This window comes from Podarcis gaigeae (assembly GCF_964106915.1).
Source record: "Podarcis gaigeae genome assembly, chromosome: 10".
Classification (NCBI taxonomy): Eukaryota; Metazoa; Chordata; class Lepidosauria; order Squamata; family Lacertidae; genus Podarcis; species Podarcis gaigeae.
The window spans coordinates 53,253,574-53,266,584 of NC_139686.1; the positions used below are offsets into that span (position 1 = coordinate 53,253,574).

General features: G+C 42.1%; 1 long non-coding RNA gene across 3 annotated transcripts in view; it reads left to right on the plus strand.

The window, feature by feature from the left end:
- Positions 1-298: 298 nt before the first annotated feature.
- Positions 299-13,011, plus strand: part of LOC310825666 — a 45,618-nt gene continuing 32,905 nt past the window's right edge. For 2 of the 3 annotated variants that reach the window (XR_014555414.1, XR_014555415.1), the window contains exons 1-2: positions 305-384; positions 1,606-1,662. This is a non-coding gene — a long non-coding RNA (uncharacterized lncRNA). Of the gene's footprint in view, positions 385-1,605; positions 1,663-13,011 lie in introns of all 3 variants that reach the window. The other variant, XR_014555413.1, reaches the window with a different exon arrangement.

Consider the following 13,011-nt stretch of genomic DNA (forward strand, 5'->3'; position numbering starts at 1 on the left):
GGAGTAAATTCGACTTTGCTGGACATATATTCATTGGCTCTGTTTTGCTCAAGAGACCAGCAACTTTCAGATTCCTAAATGGGAAGAATTTGGAAATGGAATCGGCTCCCACCAGGAAGGTTCTTAGCACTTGTAGAAAAACAAACAGAGAAATGATGAGAGGCAGTATCTGAGCTTCAGAATCAGCATGTGCGCTTTTCATTGCCAATAACATTCAAAACACCACGAGCGGGCCCTGGAACTTGGAAGGAAACATAATAAAGAGATTTTTGTTTTATCTTTTCGTTAGAGGGAACGAGGCAGGAGATGGAATGGTGCTGGAACTGAACATACAGTCTAAACCTGGACATGGTGACAACAATAGCAGGATACTTTAGACCGCAGGTGAGTCATCTGTAGCTCAGCTCAGCTCCCAGCTCCCATTGTTCTTTTCATGTTGTTTCAGAACAATTGGAAAGGGCAACATTTACTTGATTTGGAGGGGGGTATATTTTCCCAGGTTTTTATATTTTTTTGAGAAAAGAATTCCTATCCTCCAGCTGTCTTGAGAATGAATTGGCAGGCTGCCTGTATGTGTGTGGGTAGTCCACTAAAGTCAGAAAGGAATTACTTTCACTTGGTTTCTAGAACAGTAACTGTATTGGTCTATTGTACATTTTAAAAATCCCTCATTTATTTATTTATTTATTTGAGAGTAACCTCATCTAATTCTGCGCCACTAACTTCCGAGTAGACTTGCACAGGATGGGGGAATTCTTATCTGATACAGCCATGGTGAAAATTGAAGCAGAGTCTTCTTTGTTCCAGATTAGTTAATCCAGAACTATCATCAGATCTGTCTCTGCCCACCAGCAGATTTCCCCTGCTGTTCCCACCCCTCAGATTTCCCCTGAGGTAATAAGGCGTTCGGAAGAAAAATGTATGCATACCCCGTATGTTAGACCAATCCTTTATGTTGTCCCCCTAAAATAATTTGGTTGTTTTTTTAAAAAAAATCTATGAAGCCAGCAGCAGTAGGGGAAATGGAAGTAATTCTAGGTGGTAGCACTTTTTTGTTTCTTGTCTCACTGAGCTAGGAGCAGAGCAAACATCATTTATTTACCATTTTAGCATCTTAGTCTGCAAGCAGCGTTGAGTAAGGTTAGAAATATACAATAAACTCAAAAAACGTTCTTAAAATGCCTGCTGAAATGATAGGAAATCTTCCCTAGCTGTTGGGCATTCAACTGGAAAGGCACCTGTTATTATGATGATGATGATGATGATGATTAATAGAAGAACAAGAAGAGGAGTTTGGATTTGATATCCCGCCTTTCACTCCCCTTCAGGATTTGATATCCCGCCTTTCATCCCCCCTCAAAGCGGCTAACAATCTCCTTTCCCTTCCTCCCCCACAACGAACACTCTGTGAGGTGAGTGGGGCTGAGAGACTTCAAAGAAGTGTGACTGACCCAAAGTCACCCAGCAGCTGCATGTGGAGGAGCGGAGACGCGAACCCGGTTCCCCAGATTATGTGACTACCGCTCTTAACCACTACACCACACTGGCTCTCATAATAATAATAATAATAATAATAATAATAATAATAATTGTGTCTGATCTCAGCTGAGAGGGAGTGCCACAGAACCATGCATCTCAGCCAAAGGACACTACTAACAGCAGGTGTGAATCGAGGTGAGGTAGTGACCTCGGGGTGGCAGGGTCCAGTTGGAGGGAGGGGCACCTGGTCACCCTGCTGCTGCCTGCGCCCCTGCCTGCATGCCCACCTCTTCCACTATGTGGTTGTGTGCCCACCACTGGCAGATGGTGGGAACGTTGTGCAAATCCAGGAAATGAAAAACAAACTATTGGGAGTGGGTGGATTTCTTGCCACTCCCCAGCTTGAGTGAGAAAATGAGAATCTTGGGAACTACCGATAAGCACATATTAGGAAACCAATCTTCTTCCTTCCTCCCTGAGTGGGGATAGAATTAGTTATTACATTGGTCTGGCATGCTAAACAAGCAGCATCGTTAGAATCCATTAATGGAACAGTATTTTGGAATGTGGCAGAGTTCGGAAACCCTTCAAGTCTAAGGAGTCCCATCTGCCATGCAACAAGGTGGTGCAAGATAACCTCTGATACGACTTGCTTCTCGCTAGGCTCAGGTTATTCCACCGTTTGTATCAAATGAAAGGAACTGATAAAAGTTAGGGGGGAGGAACTAATATGTAAAAGAACTTGTTTCAATTTATGCAAACCTTCCATTTTCTGAAGTCCATGAGAAGGTCAAAGTGAAAGTTCAAAGTCAGAAGCCATGAATCTTTCAGACACTGATTCTGATCAGAGAAATAAATGTGAGTTATGCTAGTATTTTCCATGATATATGATTTGCTGGGATGCAGAGCAATCCTAATGAGGGGCTAGGGAGGTGAAGAATGGCAGATGTTCTGCTGCATTTGAAGCCTGCTGGCTAAACACAGAAGAGCAATGGGTTGGTTTGGTTTTTTTGCTGTGCCCTGGATACCAAGGCTTCCATTGCCCTGCCTTGAAACTCCCTATTGGCTGGAGGGAGTTAGGATTGTAGCCATAAATAATAAATAAATAAATATGGCATCAGGTTAGTAATTTTGTCCAGTTATTCTGACACTTGCAGCCCCAATCCCATTCATATCTCCTCAGAAGCGAGTTCCATTGAGTTCATTGGTGCTTACTCACTACTAAATATGCTTAGTAATACAAAATATGCTTAACTCTCCAGTTTTATTGAAGCAGATGAACACCACTCCTTAATTACTTCATAGAAGTGTTTGTTTTCTGAGCATTCCTCTAAAGCACAAGTTTCTGTATGACAATACTGAGCTCTAAATATTGACCAGATTTCAAATAATTACTTTAACCATGCCCAAAGCTTAAGCATTCACTGTGTTTGTTTGTTTTCCCTCTGAATGACAGACTGCAGTGCCATATCAAAAACAGCCTTTAATACGGTTTCAAACAAGCTTGTCCATGAGGCAGAATGGGCTGCTATTTGAGAAACACAACCTCATTGAGTGTGCAAAACCAACTGTGGTGTTCTCCGAATCCAGCCTGCTTTTTGTGGAGCTGATAAAAAACCTTCCTTTTGAATACTTACAGTGTTGATGGTTTCCATTTTCAAGTGTTGCTTTATTCCTATTTTACCATCTTGCCGAAACTAAGATACCATGCAGCATAATCCCAGGCGTGTTTACTCAGAAATAAGCCCCGCTATATTCAGTGGAGCTTACTCTCGGCTAGGTTTGTTTAGGATTGCGGTCTTAAAAATGCAGCAGCTTGCTATTCTGTCAGTAACCATGGACATATTTGTAATTATTGTTTGAATAAAATTAAAGCATTTACGCTTCTAATGTTATAAATATACTGAACAGAACAATTTTCTTACAGCAGTAAACTAGAATTTATAAAGTGTTGCATATATTTCAGTTTTTCCCTATAAACATTGCTTAACCCCACAGCCCTGCTACACACCCCTGGCAAATGTTCATCCCATTGTTGTTCTGGACATTTTACATCTCTGTTCCACATATTCCTGGTTGGTTGGTTGGTTGGTTGTTGGTCGTTTCTTTTAAATGGCTACGTTTCTTAACTCAGTGTTATCTGTAATGTCAGCATGGGAAAAATTAGCAGTGCAGTTCTAACGATGTGTTTTAAATCACCGATGGTGTAGAATAAAGGCAGCCTATCCTTTTCGCTTTGTGAGCACACTGTTTTACCAGTTCCGTTTGGCAGCTGACAGAAATATTAGCAAATTGCGAAATATTCAGAATGCTACAGTGAATATGTAAGACATTTGCTTTCATATACCACCTCCGCCCAGGATAGCAGAGACCATAAGAATAAATCCATCACTAAAACTACCCCACTGTGCTAAAGGTCAACAGAGATCCTTAGGGGTGAAGTGGCACTTGCCTATCAAAATGCTAAAAACCGAGAGGTGAAAGAAATCAAGTACAACCATTATCCATTTCAGAATATGAGGCATTCAAATTCCAGTGTATCAAGCTCATGCTCTGATACCCAGAACAGAATGGCACAGCATGGCTCCATTCCATGACAAAGAGAGTAAGAATAATGGAAAATAATGCAAAGTTAGCCTCTTCTTGTTAAAAGGCGTCGTATTCTAGTGGCCGTCTTCTATCACAGCGCAGATAATAATGGCATTTTAGTCTTAGTGTATGGTTAAGGAAAGCCCTAATCTAATAATTGCCAAAACTGGCCTTTGTATCCCATGCATGAATATTTGCACACATGGCAGAAGAAGAACTGTGTTCTGTCGTTTGTACCATGAGGAAAGAGTAAGCAACCGAGAGCTCTCAAAATGAAACAACATTCCCAACTTGAAATTGTTCATAAGAGACATATGGAAAAGTGACAATATTGCCATGTGCCGTCTCATTTAGAGGTAAACAAATCACACATGAATACATCTTAACACAACTGAAGACTTATTTCACTTTTCACGGCTGAGGCTTCTCACCGTGTTTAAACAAGCAAATGCCAATCACAAGTGATTCAGGACTAAGTATCTTGCTTGTCTACTATGCAAGTAGGAAAAAGAGAGAGAGAGAGAGAAATTCATAGTCTACGGATAAATAATAATTAATAATAATAATAATAATAATAATAATAATAATAATAATAATAATTTATTAGTTGTACCCTGCCCATCTGGGCGGCTTCCAACAAAGATTAAAAATACATTAAAATGTCACACGTTAAAAAACTTCCCTTAACAGGGCTGCCTTCAGATGTCTTCTAAATGTCAGGTAGTTGTTTATCTCTTTGACATATGATGGGAGGGTGTTCCACAGGGCAGGCGCCACTACTGAGAAGGCCCTCTGCCTGGTTCCCTGTAGCTTTGCTTCTTGCAGTGAGGGAACCGCCAGAAGGCCCTCGGCGCTGGACCTCAGCGTCCGGACAGAACGATGGGGGTGGAGATGCTCCCTCAGTTATACTGGGCCGAGGCCGCTTAGGGCTTTCAAGGTCAGTACCAACACTTTGAATTGTGCTCGGAAACGTACTGGGAGAGGTACCAAATCCAAGTTTCTGTTTTCAAATCCCTTTCCCCTCATACTATGGGGTGATAGGCTGTGGGCACTTTTATGTGGCTATATTACTTTTTTGCACATGCCCAATACATTCCATTCCTATTTCCTCTGCATGGTCTTTGTACGCACACACAGCTTCTGTATCTGTGCAAAGCAGTGTTACTCCCTACTTTCCAGAATTTGTGTCTTAATATGCATGCCCTCAGGTGCAGAGCAATATGTGCCACTGCTTTCTGCAGGAGTAGTTCGCCACCTTTGAAAAGACCAAGTAATATGTTTCTTTGTGCGTTCTAGGGCAATGAGCTCTGACTCACAGTCCTGTTCTTTACAGAGGACTATGTACACTTATTTATGCATTCCTTTAGTCCATTAAAAGAAGAGGGAAGGGCGAGTTAAATGTTTTCATCCTGGAAAGCAACTGTCTGTCTGAATGTAACCTTTCTTGTAAGCAGTTTGTTCACACAGATAAAAGATGTTGTTTAGTAAGAAGGAGCACGTGTAATCTCAATTGAATTGCCTCTTTCTATGTTTGAACAATGCAAAAGCTATTCAGAGTAACACTCTCATTTTAAAGCCGTGCCAGTATGAATCCTAGAATCGTCAAGTTGGAAGGGACCCTGAGGATCATCTAGGCCAACCCCCTACAATGCAGGAATATTCAGCTGTCCCATACGAGGACCGTACCTGTAACCTTGACATTATCAGCACCACGCTCTAACCATCTGAGCTATCTGGTTTGAGCTTAACAAAATATTGAATATGAGCTAGATCATTTAATTCATTCTCAGCTTAATGGACGGCCTTGACTAAGTCACTATTAACTTTGCCTAACCAACATCACAGGGGCATAGTGAGGATTCAGGAGGTGCAAAGTTCAAATAGATCGTATAACTGAGAAGACTTGACAAGCTCAGGAGCGGCTAGTGCATGTGGAGCCCAGCCATTTGCAAGGATGGGGCAAGGTGGCAGCGAAGACTGAGCTGGGAGTGGGGGCATCAGTGGAAGTGCAAGATTGACTTTGCTGACGCACCTGCCCAGCACTTTCCTAGCTGAGTGGCAGTGACACTGGTGTTGGGAAGGTAGCTTTGTAGCATCACCCCACCAGCTGCTCCTGGCCAAACCAGCAAGGATCCTTGGTGGAAAGCATAGGTAAAGGTAAAGGTACCCCTGCCCGTACGGGCCAGTCTTGACAGACTCTGGGGTTGTGCGCCCATCTCACTCAAGAGGCCAGGGGCCAGCGCTGTCCGGAGACACTTCCGGGTCACGTGGCCAGCGTGACATCGCTGCTCTGGCGAGCCAGAGCCGCACACGGAAACGCCGTTTACCTTCCCGCTGGTAAGCGGTCCCTATTTATCTACTTGCACCCGGAGGTGCTTTCGAACTGCTAGGTTGGCAGGCGCTGGGACCGAGCAGCGGGAGCGCACCCCGCCGCAGGGATTCGAACCGCCGACCTTTCGATCGGCGAGTCCTAGGCGCTGAGGCTTTAACCCACAGCGCCACCTGCGTCCCTTTGGTGGAAAGCATACATAGAACAAATTTCCATTTTTAAGAACTGCATTGCGTTGTGGCCCTGCAAAGTGCACTTCCCATTGTGACTGCATCCTGAAAGAAAAGCGCTACTCGCCTTTGTAACCTAGACACCGCAACCTAGACAGTGATTCCACTATGTGCCAGTGCGTGTTTAAAAACTAGACGCACCTTTTCAGATTTCGCTAGGCAATTGCAGTCATCCTTTTTATCAGAATGTAACTGGGGAAACACCATGGATGTCCGGAAAGAGCAGTTGTACTATCAGTACATCCAAGTGTCCATGCAGCATCTGTTAATGTGTAAATGCTCACTGTTGCATGCAAATATATATTTGGCTAGTTGGCCTGGACAGACGCTTTGCCTGAGAGGCAAGAGCTCTTGGGGTTCATCACTGGCACAAGCTCTCCTTGCCAACATGATCCTTATTATTAATGTCTCTTACATCTCATAGGATGCTTTCAACCAAGATTTGGGAAGGTCTTTTTTGTGCTTGAATGCCAGAACAATTGGGTAGCCTAAATTTCTGTTATGCTTTCATGCTCCAGGGCTTCTTCCCAAAATGTTTCCCGTGGACCGCTCTGGAAGTATTTATCCAGTAAATGAACCAGAATTGCTCCTGCCAAACCTGTTCGTTGCGCTGCAGAAACAGGGCGTAACACATTTTGTTTTCTCTCTTTGGCCCAGTGCGCTCTCACAATAAGGCAGGATGGGAACGTTCCAGCCATGTGAGTGTGGCCGATGGGCTGGACTTTGACTCCTTTAGCACCCTGCTGGAGTGGAATTGTAATATAATTATAGGCTACCCCAGAGGGCTGTTGTGAGAACAAATCCAGTGATGTACCTATAATATTTTGGAAATTAAAAACACTACAAGGCTAGTACAGAGTCCATACCTAATGACATGCTGCCCTGCGATGTTATTTTCCAAACTCCGAGTCTGCTAATGTTTATATGGAATCATATTCTTTCTCCGAATATTGCAGTACTTAGTGCTGCAAGTTGTGATTGACTCATGATTTCAAGCAGGGGTGGGGCAGGTCTTTTTAGGATGACATTTTCCTTACCGTTCCATAGCTCAGAATGGTAGATAATGTTTCAATAAATGGTATTTCAGGGGGGAGAGAAAGAAAAGAAATATATGATTTGATAAAATTATTACACCAACTAAATTCCATCAAAATGTCACAGTTGTTATGTGCTTAAAAAGCTTCTGCTCCTCTATTATTAAGTGATAAAGGATTATAATTTGATAAAAATGGATACTAAAATGACTGATTTTTAAAAGTGTGCTTCAATAAAATTCAGCATAAAAATTCAAAGCAAAATGTAAAAAAAGGATTTTCTTTATTATTTTAAATCTACACATTTTTAAATATTTCAGTGTGTGAGTGTTATATTAAAGTACAATAGTACCATACATACGTCTGAGCTATCATCAGTTATTATGACTTCTTATAGTCTGCGTTTTTAGTCTCATGGATCTTTGCTATAATGATACAGGGGGCACTCCATGAAGTGGCAGTATTGCACATCATTCACCTGTGCTTTGTGGAATGGATGGACAGCGGACTGAGCTGCTTCAGTATTAAACATAACCTGAATATCTCTTGTATTTGCTGATGATAGTGATGCACAATTAACACATTGATATGCATAGGACTTCTAATTGCCTGGTGTGTATCACTTAAGCAGACAAGTATTCTCTCTGCTCATTTTTTGTAGTGATGGACAGAACTCAGTTCCACCACTTCAGAGCAAACGACTCAGTCCAACTAACACAGTCTCTGTGCAGGAGCAGGTCTCTGTGTGTGGCTCTATTGCACTGGGTGCACAAAAGCCTTTTGTGGGGTGTGGGTGTGTGTTGCACCCTGCAACAATGTCGTTGCCCCACATCAATATATATCTGAAGTTTATGTACAATGTGCAGTTGTCTGTATTAGGAGCGTGAGGTGAGCTAACAAAAAATGTTCTCTTCGTCTCTCAAAAAGCCAGTGAAACTGATTGGCGGTCAGTTCAGAACAAGGATATATGTCTTCACATAATGTAAAACTTGTTGTCAGAAGATGGGTTGATGGCCAGTAGCTCAAATGGCTTTCAAAAATAGATAGGTAAGATGAATTCCTAGAGGACAGGCCCACCAGTCCCTTATGTGAGTTAAGGTACGAGAGGGCTTTGAAGAACACACATATACATTCAAAGCATTGGAATAACATATGCAGAGCTAATTCCCTCCAAAATAAGGCATGGGGAAAGGTAGAGCTCAGTACAAGAACACATAATTTGCATGTAAAAGGTCCCACGTTAAATCCATATCATTTCCATGTAGAATTGGGAAAGACTCCTGCCTGAAGATCCACAGTCAGTGTAGACCAGGTCACCAGGAATAGGGAACTTGAGACCCTCCAGAAATCATTCGACTACAACTCCCATCATCTCTGATGAGTTAGGGCTGATGGGAGTTGGAGTACGCCAAGATTTTGAGGGCTAAAGGTCTCTTGCCCCTAGTGTAAACAAAACTGAGCTAAATAAACCAAAAGCCTGAGCCTCCATGAAGCAACTTTGTATATTCCTCTAATACCCCAAACCTTTTCCAAATTAGCTAGTGCATGGGCACTAATACTCTGGGATTGCTGGGAATGACGTTCTCATCTGTACCTTCTGGATGTTGTTGGTGGTGACTGACCAGCTTTCCTAGGATTAATGCTTTAGGGTGGAGGTCACCCTATCCAAGGTCAGAGCACTGGGTTCCTTCAGTTCAGTACTGTCCACACTGGCTGAAATTTCCAAGATTTCAGACTGGAGTCTCAATGCAGAAATTCTGGGTATTTCCTCACAAACCAGATGCTCTACCACTGAGCTGTGGCTCTTAGGTGATGGACCTGCCCCAACAAACCATTCTAGGAAAGTAGCCCATAATGTTGTACTGATAGTGCAGACATGGCATCCCATGGAATGAGAATCTGCATCAAATTACGTAGGTGCACAAGGAATGTATGAATCAGTGCTAAAAGTGTTGTGTTCACTCATTTAGGTTTCCAGATTTAGCTGCTGTACAGTCTATTGTAATTAATCAGATAATGACTAGAAATGGGTTATAAAGAAAGGGTTAACACAGAAACCTCTTTACGACTGGATACGAGGTAGATTTCAGGATGCAGCTAGATGTCTTTTCTTGCTTGGCTCTTCAGCTGCGTAGGAAATGCCGCTGACCTTAAAATACTCATTTTTCCTATTAATATATCACACACTTGTGTTCTGCTCTTGTATGTCTTTAGGATTTCTTTATACCAGGGCTCTCTAAACAGCTCCAGTAATATATCCTGTCACTGTTACACATAAAAACCACCCACCAGAAGGGATTGAGATTAGTTATGGGAAAGAATAGCTGCTACAGTGGCATTTTGATGTAATTCAGTCTAAATTTCAAACATTCCTATTTAACATAATCAAGTGGTATGAAATCTTTTTAAAAATGGCAAGTATACAGTACTGGCTCAATTGGCACTTAGCAACGGTCTTTTTACAATATGCACAAAAGCTTCCAGCAGGGAGTGCTTTAAGGACCATCCTTTGAGAGCGCAAACTCACACGTGTACAATCAGTAGACATCAAGGTTGTATCTCCAGCTCCCCTTGAGATGTTATTTAGCTAATGCACAAATGTTACGGCTAAACGGCTAGCCCTGAAAATGGAACAAGCTGTTGTGTTCATGTGTACTTTTCATTTTGGGATAATATCTTCATCTCGTAGTACTGCATGAAATAAGATTTAGCGTGCAATTGTTATTAAATAGGTGGATTTTTTGATATCTTTTTTTGCTTTTTCAAAATGCTGCCAAAGTCAAGTGCCCCTTCTTCAGTTCTGTATTTACATAATGGCAAACCGCAGCTGAGTGGATGCACACCTACACTCTTTCCTGGCTGGATGAATTTCTGATATTGACTGCTGCCACCATTGGCAAAGGCATACAGGAATGGAATGCACTGATTGTGCATCTAGTAGTAAACCCAAATCCTCAATAAGCCTTTTCTCAGAGATTTTGATTCTGGCGAACAAGCCCACAGTGCGAATTTGCAAAGCTCTCAAACTAACTGGTTGTGTTCCAGACAAAATTGCAGGATTGCCAAACAAAGATTAAGCTTTCTGAAGGATCAGTTACAGATAGGTAGCCGTGTTGGTCTGCCATAGTCAAAACAAAAAAATTTTTCCCTTCCAGTAGCACCTTAAAGACCAACTAAGTTAGTTCTTGGTATGAGCTTTCGTGTGCATGCACACTTCTTCAGATACCTGAAGGTATCTGAAGAAGTGTGCATGCACACGAAAGCTCATACCAAGAACTAACTTAGTTGGTCTTTAAGGTGCTACTGGAAGGAATTTTGTTTGTTTGTTTGTTTTGACTATGGCAGACCAACACGGCTACCTATCTGTAACTGGAACTATGGAAGGCACCACATTGAGCCGCATGAAATGGAAGTCCATCAACCTCACCAAGAAACTTGCACAGGTATCTGAAGAAGTGTGCAAGCACACGAATGCTCATACTAAGAACTAACTTAGTTGGTCTTTAAGGTGCTACTGGAAGGAAATTTTTTGTTTGTTTTTTCTTTCTGAAGGAGTTCTGGATATTCCACGTGTCATATTTTTCCCCCCAGTCTCAGGATCCGTGCATTTCCAGGTGCACATCTTAGTTATGGTACAAGACTTTGTGGGACTCCATTGCATATACTGTACAGAACTTGGTTCACGTAGTGAGTTGTCCCTTGCTTATGCAAGCTTTCGTTGTCTACATATTGGCTCTGCCAGATCAATGTGTTTCAGTGGATTAGAGGCAGTTTGGTAGATTAGTTGACAGCACACATGCACGTGCATGCATTTTGCTAGCTCAAACAAAACTCCTTTTATCATAAATGTGGGAATCTCTCTCTCTCTCTATATATATATTTCAATAGACCAACTACAGTCCTTCAAAGCTACATAATATTTTGAGTGCCATATTTGCATTTTTGGGAATGTGTCGCCTTAAACCTAAGATGGAAAAATTATAGGAAGTCCCAGAGCTTAAGGTTGAACTTGTGTTAACAGAGAAACAAAATGACTAGAAAGCTGTTGTTACAGCATTGAAATTCCATTACTGAATGTTTTCTGCTTTTCTCTAGTGGTTAAAATTATCCTAATAAGGTTACATAGGCATGGACGGAGAGATGTATACACAACATGCCTTTCTCACCCATTTCGATTTCCCTTTCAGCTCAATGGAATGGGCAACATTTTTAAATGCAAAGAGAATTATGATGGAGTCAAGCAAATATTGCATTTGCCATTTTGGGGGGCAATCTGGGAGCAATTCTGACAGCTTGTTTGGTGTTAATAATCACACACAAAAAATCCCCTGCAAATTTTGATGGTGAGCATTTGTCAACGATTCTGTGGTTGTGCAAATATTCAAAAGACAGATACCCTATTCATTGTAATCAATAGCATTTGATTCCTTCACCAGAACATTTTACTGCATCAGACAGTTGCCAGGCAGTAACAGAATTTTAACGCTAATTCTTAAAAATGCAATGCAGAATACTGGTTGTCCCCCCGACTCAATTCAAAGTGCTTATTTCAGTCTTTTGAAAGTCCTAAAAGTACTTGACCATAATCTCATAAACCCTTCCACCATAATCTCTCAGACCTTAACATCACTAGGGGAGCCCCACTTTGTGTTCAAAAGGCTACTTGGACATGGAGTTCCGCAGTGGCCAATGATTTTGATTTCCAACGGAGTCAGTTGCTGGAGATAGCAATTTCCTTGAGGACATTGTCTATGGAGTTTCATCTGGCCAGCTCCCTCCTATCCTTTTGAAGATCTTTTAAATCTTTTTCTTTAGGCTCCTCAATTTGAGCTGGTTCTGTTAACTGCAGGTTGATCTGTATACGTGTTTAGTGGCTTTGTGTTCGTTGCGTTTTGGAAGTGTCCGTTTTGGAAGCAGCTTGGGTATCAAATGTTAAAAAGAAATAACTAATGATCTTTTAGAGCAATTGTGAAGTAGCTGTCCAGTTTGACAATATCTGAGACGCAGCAATAGATACTTGATCAGACTCAACTGCTGAATGCAGTAACAGACAGCATTGGAGAGTACAGTGGGGCCCCGCAAGACAAACGCCTTGCAAGACGAAAAACCCGCTAGACGAAAGGGTTTTCCGTTTTGGAGGCGCTTCGCAAAACGAATTCCCCTATGGGGTTGCTTCGCAAGACGAAAAAAAATCTTGCATCCCCCCGCGGGTTTTCCCCCCTTTTTTCGCCCTTTTCTTAAGCCGCTAAGCTGCTTATCAGCTGTTCCGCTGATAAGCCGCTTAACAGCTGATCGCTGGAAGCCGCTTGACAGCTGTAGCGCTAATCCGCTAAGCTGTCAATGGGCTTGC